Source organism: Neomonachus schauinslandi, chromosome 1 (assembly GCF_002201575.2).
Source record: "Neomonachus schauinslandi chromosome 1, ASM220157v2, whole genome shotgun sequence".
NCBI lineage: Eukaryota > Metazoa > Chordata > Mammalia > Carnivora > Phocidae > Neomonachus > Neomonachus schauinslandi.
In genome coordinates this window covers 91,616,732-91,626,987 of record NC_058403.1, presented here as the reverse complement: position 1 = coordinate 91,626,987, position 10,256 = coordinate 91,616,732, and the positions used below count along the sequence as shown (strand labels likewise).

The window sequence follows — 10,256 nt, the reverse complement described above, 5'->3', positions numbered from 1 at the left end:
CTTTCTTTCTTTCTTTCTTTCTTTCTTTCTTTCTTTCTTTCTTTCTTCTTTCTTTCTTTCTTTCTTTCTCTTTCTTTCTTTCTCTTTTCTTTCTTTTTTCCCTCTTTTCTTCTTCCTTTCTTCCCACCCTTCTTCCTTCCTATCTTTCTATAGAGTCAAACAGTACTAAACACAAAGCAGTTGATGACTGATAGTGACAGCCCCAACCTTTGTGTAACAGAGGACCCCCCAGGCTAGCCTAAACTGTTGCAAATTCAGACAAGCCTAGGGAGGTTCCAGGGCCAGCTATATTTGTGTGAGGCTGAGGAATCCCCTGGGAAAGAAAACTCACAAGGAAGGAGAGTCAAGGCCAGAGGCCCCGTCGGAGATAATGGGCTAGAACATCTGCCAAGGACATGCAGCAGCAGAGCATCACATCAGCTCTTGGATGAAGGCCCAGGGCTCAGGGCCGCCTAGAGGCAGCTGGAGGAAATGAGTGTGGGAGCCCATGTGGAAGGAAGAGCAGACTCCCAGGAGACAGGAGATGTTCTACGGCTGAATTCTATAGGAGGGAGTAAAGTCAGAGGAAAATGGTATAGCCTAGGGAAATCAGAGTGTTTTGAAATATTTTAGAAAAAAATCTGAAGGGAAAACTGATGTATGTCAAAAAGCATATTCCCTTATCATTCATCATGAGAAAATGCTGATCAAAGGTAACTCACTTGTGCTATAGAAGTAGGCCCTCTGTTTATAAACACCACACTTAGATTAAGGAGAACCTATGGATTGCTCATTCCAAAGTTACTCTAATGTGGGTATTCAAAAGGAAGACTTTTGCTCGCTTAAAAGTGCACCCAAAAAAGTTGCAAATCTCTCCTCTAAGGAAATAGAGCACTAAGTTTGCCTAACTGAAATTATTATACTTTTCAAAACATAACTAAATCTATGTTGTAAATACCTCTTTTATTCAACAAAAGTGCAAGTGCTCTTTGAAATGTCTTTTTTATAATTACTGTCTTTAACCCAGGATTAACAAGAAAAAAGTAAGTTGATTTGGGGAAATTTTTTATTGCTATTATTATAAACACATAAAATGTATTCTCCACAGTGTGTGTGTTGTAAGCAAACATTTCTAGACTTCAATAATGCTAGACTTGCATTCGCTTTTTAGTAGCACCATGCAATAATATGGTCTGCCGTCATCACTCCATTTTCTCATTTGTGGACCTCAGCAAGCACGTCCCCAGGCTTCAGTGCAGGCCAGCTCCAACACTGCTGGGAGTGGTAAAAACTTATGCTTTATCATTGGCCCCAAAAGGCATATAGTTGGGTTCTATAATGTTTTCCAGGGTTTTTTTTTTTTTTTCCTTTTTCTCTATCAAGAGAGGAGAAAACATGTAAATTGCATATGGCCTAAAATGGACGTCTTGTAGAGAGCACAACTTGCGTTAACTACGTAACCATGCTTCCCGTCCACAGAACATGTGCCCATTTCAATATTTACAGAATGTATTATTAGGAAACATAGGATAATAAAACATGAAATGAGGCAAAAGCATAGGAATTTGTCTTTTATTTTGCTTTTGGTAGAGAGATTTTTGTCTCAATCTTGGAACGAACTTAAAAACTAGAGCTTGTTAAGCTAGGCTGGAAACAATTTTAAGCAAGAGCAGGAGCTCTATTCACCTTTTTGGATTTATGCAAATGTAACCTGTTTGGAGAATAAAAAGCAATGGAAGAAATTAGCGGATGACACTAGAAGAGCTCATAAAGGGCATTAAAAAAAAACAACTTTGGTCATTTTAGCATTAAGAAAAAACAAAGGGTAAGCATTTTGTGATTCGTGTATGCATGTCTGTGTGTGGAAATGACAAATCTATTTTAATAGCTCTTATGTTTCTTCCCCCTACACATGCCGGTAGACTTACCAAAAATGGTCCATATAAAAGTGGGTCTGACTAAAGATGGCAGAAACTTCCTCAGCGTCTACCACATGGTGCCTCTGCCTTCCTGCCACTCACTAAAAACATGATTTCCAAAATGGATGCTTTCAAAAATTCTTCTCTCCCTTCCTTTTATAGGAAATAGACAATTTTCCTAACACATAAACGCCTCTGACCCCACATTTACAAGAACATGGATCAGGAGTCTGACCTATCCCTTTTGAAAAGTTGCCCATCTTTAATACAGGGCATAACAAATGAAGTGCAAAGATCCTAGGGGATACTACTTTACATCATCATCGAGGCTATCAGGAGCGAGGAAAGGGGAACCTCTGTGAAGAGAGAACTGGGAGAAAAAGTGGAATTCACTCTGTTTTGAAATATCCTAAGTGAATGTGGTATAAAAACCACAATGCATAGTTTTATCCTCAAAGAATGTAAAGGAAATAGAATCTTCAGAAAAGAAAGGCTGGTTTGTGCTGGGGAGAAAGCTGAAAAGAACATTTTATAAGAAAGTCACACTTCAGCCAAGTACTTAGTTTTTTCAGCCTAAGGCCTGAACTATAAAAATTGGAAGGAACCCTCTCTTTAGGACTAGACTGAAGAGTTTATATTATGGATCCTAGCAGCTAACTTTGTGTGAGCTACATCTCTCCCTCTACGCTAAGCTTAGTAATGGGATTAGGATGCTTCCACTCTGGCTTCCTTCTTCCATTTTCCTTCCTGCTAAAAATCTAGGACTGTTATAAACATCATTGCCTGATTATTGGTATTACACATAGTTATTGGTAAATAACCAAAACTGGAAAAAAAAAAAACCCACGTTTAGCAACAATGTACTAGACATTGTTTTGTTACATGCATGATGATTTTAAACTAAGTATTAGATGATTATAACATTGGACTTGTAGAACTTGAACATTTATACTGAGTTTATGTCAAATTTATCCAAGTTGAGGGGCACCTGGTTGGCTCAGTTCGTTAAGCCTCCGACTCGTGGTTTCAGTTTAGGTCATGATCTCGCTGTTGTGGGATTGAGCTCCGTGTCGGGCTCTGTGCTCAGTGCGGAGTCTGCTCCAGATTCTCTCTTCCTCCTCCTCTGCCCTTCCCCCTGCTCACATGCACTCTCCCTCTGTCTCTCTCTCTCGAAAATAAATACATAAAACCTTTAAAAAAATATTTATCCAAGTTGAAACCACTGAGTAATAATGTTAAAGATTTATCTTTATTAGCTGAATTTTATTCCCTTTAAAACTTAAAGGTGAATTGAAAATTTGCCCTCTTCCTAAACAATGAAATTCTTAAAGCAGGACCGTTTCTCCCTATGGCATTACCTTTCAAACTGAACAACTGAACTAATCTAAGTAATGATGCATCTGTCACTAGAGGGGGTTAAAGCATTTCTGTCCTTGGCTGCTATGGGGAAAGCAAGATTCTAGAAAGCTGTCCTTCCTCCCCTTTGGGATGTGTGGGAGTATTAAACCCCAAATAGAACAGTGCTAAACTTTCCTTTTTCATATTTTGTTTTTCTATAAACAAACTTTATCTGTGGCCTTGTAGCAGACAGTCAGTTCCAGGAAACACACAGCAACAATGTCATTCCCCTTGTGTTGCACATAATATAAAAACAGAGTTTAAGTAAATATTTGAATTAGGACAATTTGAAAACTGACTTTGGAGTCCCCTTTCCCTGGCATGTATCGATCCCCTTCTCTCCAGAGCGGCTGTTTCAGCGGATTCAGTATACCACACCTGAGCCATTTAAATGAAGCTGCTTCCGGGAAACATACCAAATACTAGCAGGGTTTCATCTTAAAAACAGCATTTGCAGAATGGAACTCAGATTAGGAGGCTCAGCTTCTGTTGTGCAGCAAAGAAATCGGGTCTAGAAATAGCATAGAGCAACACCTAGTGCTAAACGTGGATATAGCAGAAAGATCGTCAGTCGCAGCGGGCTTATTGAACTATAGGTGAAGGTTGCAGTTAGACAGCTCTTTGTTTGGGTATTTTAACCGTGGAATTAGTCTGTGAAATGACAGGCGTGGACTGGCTGATCTCTCAGGTCCCGTTCCATTCTCTGATTCTCCAGTTGGGTCGTTATTGTGTACTTTTCATTCTCATTGCCCCACATGCTTTTTAGTGAACTTGTCTGTTGGATCAAGGAGGCTTGCCTAGTAGCCTAGCTGTTATCTTTAATGTCAATTAGCTTTGGGTGGATCAAGAGAAAGTAACAGAAAGGCTTATGTACTGGGACAAGGAGATGGGGAAGTATCAGGAAATGCCCTTTTCTCCCCCGCCCCTTTAAAATAAATATATAAATAAATAAAAACCAGGGCAAGACATCTGCATTGTTGAAAAGAGAAAGGAAAGTGCGGGCCTTTGTATACAAAAACGATACCATCATCTGGTAAAAGTAAGCAATGTTTGTCCTAGGCTACCCAACTCCTTATATCAGAACGATGCACTTAGTCAGTTGTCCTAGCTCAGAAAAGATCACAATATCATCTGTGTGGAAATACAATAGGAGTATTAGTTTGTATAATCAGATTCTTGTGAATAAAAATTTTATTTTATTATTTTTTAATTTTTTTAAAGATTTTATTTATTTGAGAGAGAGCTCCAGAGAGAGAGAGAGAACACAAGTGGGGGGAGGGGCAGAGGGAGAATCAGACTCCCAGCTCAGCAGGGAGCCCGTTGCGGGACTTGATCCCAGGGTCCTGGGATCATGACCTGAGCCGAAGGCAGAAGCTTACCACTTACCGGACTGAGCCACCCAGGCGTCCCTCATGAATAAAAATTTTAATATCTTTGCTATCATTTTTCTAGAGAGTAGGGGAAAATACTTGTTATCTATGAAAAGTACTCAGACGAAGCAGTAGATAAAACTTTGAATATACAGAAATACATAAAAGCCATTCTATTAGACAGATCACCAGTGAACATGAGCTGCTTTAAAAAAGTTGGCATCATCCTTAGAGCTTTCCCCCAGAGGCGGAAGTTCTGGCTAGACTCACGCGGTTGGTCTGTGACCTTGCGTCTTCCTCTATTTAACACAGAGTCATGTGGCGGTATGTCACATGCCCATATAGCAAGGCCAGAATAATCCCAGCATGGGCACGCCTCTCCCATATATTCACATACAACGCACATGTATTTACAGTGCGGTCTCACAGCTGAGCGAGCTAACCTGGAAGATTTCCTTTGTGTTTCGGTGTGGATTTTCATGGAGAGGGGATGGAGAGATTTAAGGTACCAAAACATTAATTGTTTCTAAGTGAAGGCCTGAGGAGCTAGCTTTGTCAGCAAAATGGTCTAGATAAACTAGTAACTGTGATAAGCAGCTTCATTCATCCATCCATCCATCCATCCATCCATCCATTCATCAATGCTTCCTAAGCATCTACTATGGGCCAGGTATTGTTTGGAGCTCTGGAATGTAGCAGTGAACAAAACAAAGTCCTTACTTCATGGAGCTTTCATTCTAGTTGGGAAGACACACAGTAAACAAATGAGCCAAGAGCGATGAAGAATCAAGTCAGGTGGTAATGAGTAAGCTCAATAGAGGGAGGGGGAAAGAGATTGATGAGAAAGGTCTGTGATGAGGGGCTTTTTGAGCAGAGATCTGGATGAATTGAGGGAGTGAATCAACTGTTGTACCATTTTTAGCTCACCTTGCTTTCCTGCATTATAAATATACAGAAAACTGAGGTTCCTAATATTTTAACCACCTCTTGGAAAATAGAGTAAGGACTTTGTTTCCTGGCCAATCAGAAGTTGATTTAGAGGGGTGCCTGGGTGGCTCAGTCAGTTAAGCATCTGACTCTTGATTTCGGCTCAGATCATGATCTCAGGGTCGTGAGATCAAGCCCCAGTGGGGCTTCCGCACCAGGTGTGGAGCCTACTTAAGATTCTCTCTCCCTCTCCCCCTGCCCCTACCCCCTCCTGTGCTCTCTCTCTCTCTCAAAAAAAAAAACAAAAACCTGATTTAGAGACGTTAACCCTACTGGTCACTCTCAGCCTATAGATGGGGATTGGTCTTTGAGTTCTGTGCACGCCCAGATCCTCACTGAATTCTCACCTCTCCATCCACCTACACTAGTCACTCCATGACTTCAGATGTTAGCAGTTCCCTCCCAGTTTTGCATCCCTTTTCAAGGAGCTAGAAAAGAGTGATTTAGCTCTATGCTCCTTCAGTCCTTGCCCTTCCAGGCCTCTGCTGTGTTGGTTGACAAGTTTTAATTATCTTATGACACAGTCACCAGAGCTGGGCTGAGATCACCAATTTGTGACTCAAAGGCTGTTGACTAAGCAGCTGGTGGACGCCGGCTCCCAGCTGGTGGATGCTGGCCTCCTGGCTGCCTATTTGTGTGCCAGGAGGGCAGAGGGAGGCCTCCGTGGAGGAACTCTACATGAAATCTCTCCCGCAGGAATCCGGTTGGCCAACAGACCATGTACAGCGCCGGCTTAGTTTCCATTGCTTCTACCAGCCAGCGGTGGATCCAGATGGTGGTTCCCAGTCCTCCAGGAGATAACACTTTCACTGATAAAGGCTTCTGGGGGACAGGCATTTTGGCCACGCAGACACTTTAGCTCCTTGGGGATTTATTTCAAGGCACGGAATCTGAGATATGGAAGGAATCTGAGAAATTATCTAGTCTAACCTCCACATGTCGCTGAGAAGGACACCAAGATTACGAGAGGTTTTGATTTACTCGAGGTCACACAGCCAGAGTCTCTTCCTACTGCATTACACTGCTCCTCATCTTACTCATTTGTTTTAGCCTATGCCCCCTCAGCCAGCCATACAGGAACAATGCATGCAACAACCAGCATAGTCCATCTCCACACGAAGGTCAAGAGCACACACATGGAGCACTGAGAAATGGAGAACTAGACCAGCAATGCTCTAGATAGAAAGTCCAGAGTTTTCCTTCAATACATAGGAATGAAACTTTGGTTGTGGTTCTCCCATTTGTCCTAATTTTATAAAAAGAAAGGGCGAGGAATATCTCTGTCTCTGTCTCTCTCTGTCTCTGTCTCTGTAACTGGGAGTAGAATCAGCAGTTCTAAAAAATATTTCCTTTGTGCACATGCAGCATCATCTCCATTCCTATTATGTCCTGGGTGAGTACAGCCCTATTTGGTATACGTCATGGATCAATTTTCATCTATGCATACATGTTTTAAAAGGTGTAGTACACCTATGTCCTGATCTGATAGTGGAAAACAAAAATTACAGACTTCGGAGTCAAGCATTTGTAGGTTCAAAACCAGGATTCAACACTGATTAGCTGTATCACCTTCACTATTTACGCCTTAGAACCTCAGCTTTGTCATTTGTAAAATGGAAAAAATAATGACAACTGTAGAGGGCTTTAGTGAACCCATCCTCACCATTCTCTTGTGCCTTTTACGTGGATATATTTGGATCCAAAAGTATGTTTAGTTTCTCACTGAACAGTTTGGTTCTTTCCTTTTCAAAAATGCCAAGAGAAGGAACTAAATGAATATACATTTCCTATTTAAGAGGATTTAAAGGTTTGTCCCTAGAAGCAACTTAAAAACAAGCATAACCTGAGAACATTTCAGGATACTTAGACCTCCTTCTTTCTCATCCCCTTTTGTTTTGTTTTGCTTTGTTTTTTGCCCTTTCCCTCTACTCATTTCCCTTTAGTCCGCCCTACAAGTATCTTTTGTAAAATGCACACGAGTGGCCCATGGCTTCCATTGCTCCTCTGTCCCGGAATCAACTCTGTCCAGACCCAGGCTTTGGATCTGTGAGTGACGCAAGAAGCTGTTTTTGGCTTCAGGAATGTTTTCCTCTATGTTCTGACTCCTCTCTTGTTGTTCTTCTTTCCTCTCCATCTTCTCTCCACCTCTCTTCCCCAGACACCCCCACTGTTTCTCTCTTCCTGTTTTCTTAGTGTCTTCCCCCGCTCCTTGGTGACCAGAGCACCGATCAGTCATAGCTGCTGTCACGATCTCAATTCTATCTGCAGCCCTTCTAGTCCGTGATTAAACAAGATAGGAGCAGCCTTCCCAAAAGACAGACAATCCCCACAGTAGCCTGTGGGAGGCTGCCTGGTGAGGTCAAGTCTGCCAATAAGAGCATTTCCTTGCAGCTGCAGGGCTTGGGAGAGCAAACTGACAGCGAGCTGCACACGTTTGCTGGTGACACACTTAAGTTGTTTTGCTTTGCAAAAACATGGGAAAATTCTGATAAATTCCAGATGATTGCAAAACACATCCGAGGGTCAGATATACAAAAGGCAGATAACGTCTAAACTAGGTAAGTACAAGCTGATGCACAAATCTCTATTTGGGTCCAAACATCTTGCAGATTGGAAGGCTTTAAATTTGACAATTCCCAGTTCGGGATGATAAAAATTGAACTTTGCTCTCCTTAAACCCCAAGCCATTATGAGAAGAGAGGGTTCACTCAAAGTTGAAGTCAAACAGCTAGTAAAAAGCAGAAGGAAATGTGCATTATGAAGGAGCGTTAGAAAGGTTTTTAAACCAGTAAAGAAATTGGAATAGCTGGAAAGACAAGAGTATATAAACAGTACCCATCAATGTGTCTGCAAGAGTGGTTCACCTTCACAGTGTAACCTAACATACCTGTTGCATCATCCCTATTCGAGAAAGACAGGTGTCATCTAACGGGGGGGACAGAGCAGCTTTTCCTTACACTCCTTACACTGTGACCCACAGGCGTCAATATTCTCGGGGATTATTGAGCCAGTGTGGCTGTATGTCTGTGTAAAAGTTAGACCCTTCGTTTTATGCAGTTCACAAAACTATTGTTTTTCCTTTTGTTCTCCAACATTTTAATTTAAAATTTTCAGACCGATAGAAAAGTTGAAAAAAGCATAAAGAACACTAACTTAACTAGTTTCACCAATAGGACATTCTCTTATATAATTATCATGTCATTCATACTCCCAAGATACTCAGCATTGATACACAATTATCTACTATAAAATCCATATTTATTTTTATTTTATTATTTTTTTAAAGACTTATTGAGAGAGAGAGAGCAGGGGGAGGAGCAGAGGAGGAGAGAGACTCTCCAGCAGACTCTGAGCTGAGCACAGAACCTGATGCGCGGCTCGATCCCACAGCCGCGGGGGGAGGAGCAGAGGAGGAGAGAGACTCTCCAGCAGACTCTGAGCTGAGCACAGAACCTGATGCGCGGCTCGATCCCACAGCCCTAAGATCATGACCTGAGCCGAAATCAAGAGTCGGATGATCAACCGACTGAGGCACTCAGGTGCCCCATAAAACCCATATTTAAATTTCCCCAAATATCTCAGCGATATTTATTATCTTTCGTGACACGGACAATTTTTGAAGAGTCCAGGCTAGTGCTTTTTAAAGTGTCCCTGTAATCTGAATTTGTCTGATTGTTTCTTTGTGATTAGATTCAGGCTAAACATGTTTGCCAAAAACACTATGCACATGATGGTGTGTGCTTTCCTTATATCCTATCAGGAGGCAGTGATGTCCCTTTGTCCTGGTGTTGGTGATATCAAGTCTGATCACTTGGTTCAGGTGGTGACTTCCATATTTTCCATTGTAGAGCTATCATTCTCCGTTGCGCTTGAAACGGTTACTGCACTGGGGTTAGCAGAGTGTTAATATTCTAATTTTTCATTCCTTTTTTAGGTCTTAAATGGAATCCTTAGTCCTAAACCCGGGTCTTTCTGATGTCAAAGTTCATGCTCTTTCTGCTACAGGAGCTACGTCTCTATACTACGTAAACAAATGAAGCGAGTCACCTGAAGCTGCTAGGACAATAAAGCATTTTCATTTCATCTCTTGTTTAGAGCTCCATTCTCTTTCATCTTGGCAAAGACAGACCCCTTCTGGAACTTTGAAACCTACTTAAAAAAGAAAAAAAAAAAAAAACCTGAGACTATAACATATGCAGAGCTATTTCCAGGGCTCACATGTAAAGGAACATATCTAAAGAGGTACAGAGGGTCACCTGGGTGGCTCAGTCAGTTAAACGTCTGCCTTTAGCTCAGGTCATGATCTCAGGGTCCTGGGATGGAGCCCCACATCGGGCTCCCTGCTCAGCGGGGAGTCTGCCTCTCGCTCTCCCTCTGCCAGCCGCTCTGCTTACTTGTGATCTCTCTCTCTCTCTCTCTCTCTCTGTCAAATAAATAAATAAAATCTTTTAAAAATAAATAAATAAATAAAATAAAGAGGTAGAGAGTGTCCAAATCAGCTTCTCTCCCTCAGTCAGCATTACTGACATATCCCATCTCTTTTGATTACATTTCTTTTTCTTTCTTTCTTTCTTTCTTTCTTTCTTTCTTTCTTTCTTTCTTT

The 10,256-nt window shown here is 41.6% G+C and overlaps 1 long non-coding RNA gene across 1 annotated transcript; it reads left to right on the top strand.

The window, feature by feature from the left end:
• Positions 1-5,090: 5,090 nt before the first annotated feature.
• LOC110591636 lies at positions 5,091-9,736 on the top strand. Its single transcript, XR_002481037.1, has 2 exons — positions 5,091-5,171; positions 9,588-9,736. It is a non-coding gene; the product is annotated as an uncharacterized LOC110591636 (long non-coding RNA).
• The last annotated feature ends 520 nt before the right edge of the window (positions 9,737-10,256 follow it).